The sequence below is a fragment of the Apteryx mantelli genome, chromosome 1 (genome assembly GCF_036417845.1).
Source record: "Apteryx mantelli isolate bAptMan1 chromosome 1, bAptMan1.hap1, whole genome shotgun sequence".
NCBI lineage: Eukaryota > Metazoa > Chordata > Aves > Apterygiformes > Apterygidae > Apteryx > Apteryx mantelli.
In genome coordinates, this window is record NC_089978.1 from 105,894,019 (window position 1) to 105,896,167 (window position 2,149).

Genomic DNA, 2,149 nt, shown 5'->3' on the forward strand with positions numbered 1-2,149 from the left:
AAATGAAGCCTATTTTTCTTCTCTGCAGGAATGTGGCTCTCCTTCAGACTTTTCTCAGAAAGTATGATCTGAGACTATTTTGACATATAAAACATAACGGCTGCACTTAAATAGAAAATTTCAAGATAGGTAAAGTTCTGCTCTCTGGCCCACTTCCACACAAAACCAGTCAGATAATGAAAGATTTGTATGCATTTTGTGCAGTTTTTGCTGAGTTTAAAATTCTTATATGAATTGGGGTACTCAAGTGAATTTGTGCTAATATATTTCTGTGGAGTTCAAGGTAGTTTAAGTTTTTGTCCTCTGTGGAAGTCCACATCTAAAATCAGTACCAAATAGACTAGCTGATGTTTTCAAAGCTAGATAGAAATTCTGTGACTAAATCCATAAATTCATTTTGAAAATGATACTCCTGTTTTGGAACATGTAAATAAAGAAATGAAGAATACATCCCAAATTCTGCTGTGTCCTGCACTCAAAGAGAAACCAAGACATTGCAGGGTATGTTTGCCATCAGCCCAAAACTCAGATCAAGGCTCTTCCAGCATTCCCAGACTTGACATCCCTCATGTTGCTTTTTTTATCCATTATGCTTTTCCTCTTCAACTTCCACAAGATAGAGTGGATCCTCAGATAACAATGTGCTCTGAAAAAGGAATACTGGGTTTTACTGCCCAGGCATCCCAGGAGAAAGCATGTGCCTTGTAGCAGTGATGTCCCTTTGTGTCTCTGTACTGGCTGTGGAACAAGCAGAGCTGGGCACGTACGCTGTCCTGGTGGTTCAGGAGAAGTGGAGACAAGGCTGGACTCCTCCACTACTTCCTTGTACTCTCCTCCTGCTGCCTGAGCTATTACTAGTAACATGGAGCTTGTTCTCACTCCTGGGCTGCTGGGTGCAATGTAGGCAGCCAGCACAGAGAAACGAAGGGGCAGCTTGTATTTTTTTGTCCCCTTTGTTGCCAAAATTACTGGGGAATATTTTGGTGCCAAAGGACTTCCCTCGGAATTGTTCTGATTAACCTAAAATCCCATTTTTATAACAGATTAGTGATAATAATCAAAGCTAAAGTTCCTGTGGAAATCTTAAGTTCATAGCTTTCAATTATTAAGACACATTTTAGTACTAGTGACACTTCAAGCTTGTATTGAATTCCAGCCTCACAAAAGTGTAACATGCTGTGTGTGTCAAGCAGAGTTAAAAATACAGTGTGGTTTAAGAACATTCAGAACATAAAATGGCTTTTCTATATCTGCTTTTAATGAAAAAAATATTGTATGAATAGAAATGGAAGTATAACAAAGAATTTTCAATTGATCTAGGAAAATAAAGGGATAAATAGAGCAAGTAAAACAAATATTTTAATTCCAGGTTATTTGTATGTCACAGAACTCCTGTCCCTACTTACAGCCACTTATGTTTCAAAACAGCCTAGAAAATAAGAACAAAATACCCTTATGGTACCTTTACTGACGTATTCTCAGTTGGAACTATGACAGTAGTGCTCACATATTATTTTTTCATTTCTGGCATGCCAAAAAGTAAAAAAAAAAAAAGACTCACAAGCTATCTTTATGCTTGAGGAAGGAAAACTTGATCTCATCTGTTTCCTTTCAATTTCATAACTTGCAGATTATTACTGGCAGTACACTCAGCTGATAAAAAGTAATTGTGTTACTTTAATTTTTTAATGAGCAATTTCTTGAATTTTATACAAAACTGTAAAGTAGATATGGGCTCATAAAGCATGGTTTTTACCCCTAAGGAGATCCATTTTAAGATAACTTCCAAACACTTTAGGTATGAGGAAAATAATTAAAAAAATCTTCACCAAACTAAAATTAACATACATGTATTCCATATATTAACATCGCCCCTGCTGTATGCCTTAGTATGGTCCAGATTCCCAACACAGAGACTATTTATATCATTTTCTAGTGTGTCCATATCTTCTTAAATTGGAAGAAATATGTTTAGAAAAGAAACCTGATCTACTAGAACATATAATGGGGCTAGATTAACTTCAATTATGTTACTTGAAATAAAATATCCATTATATAATGGATGAAATATCCATTATATTAAGCTACTGGCTGGCAAGCATTAAATCAAATATAGACTTCTACATACTCTGTATCTGTAGTAAAGTAT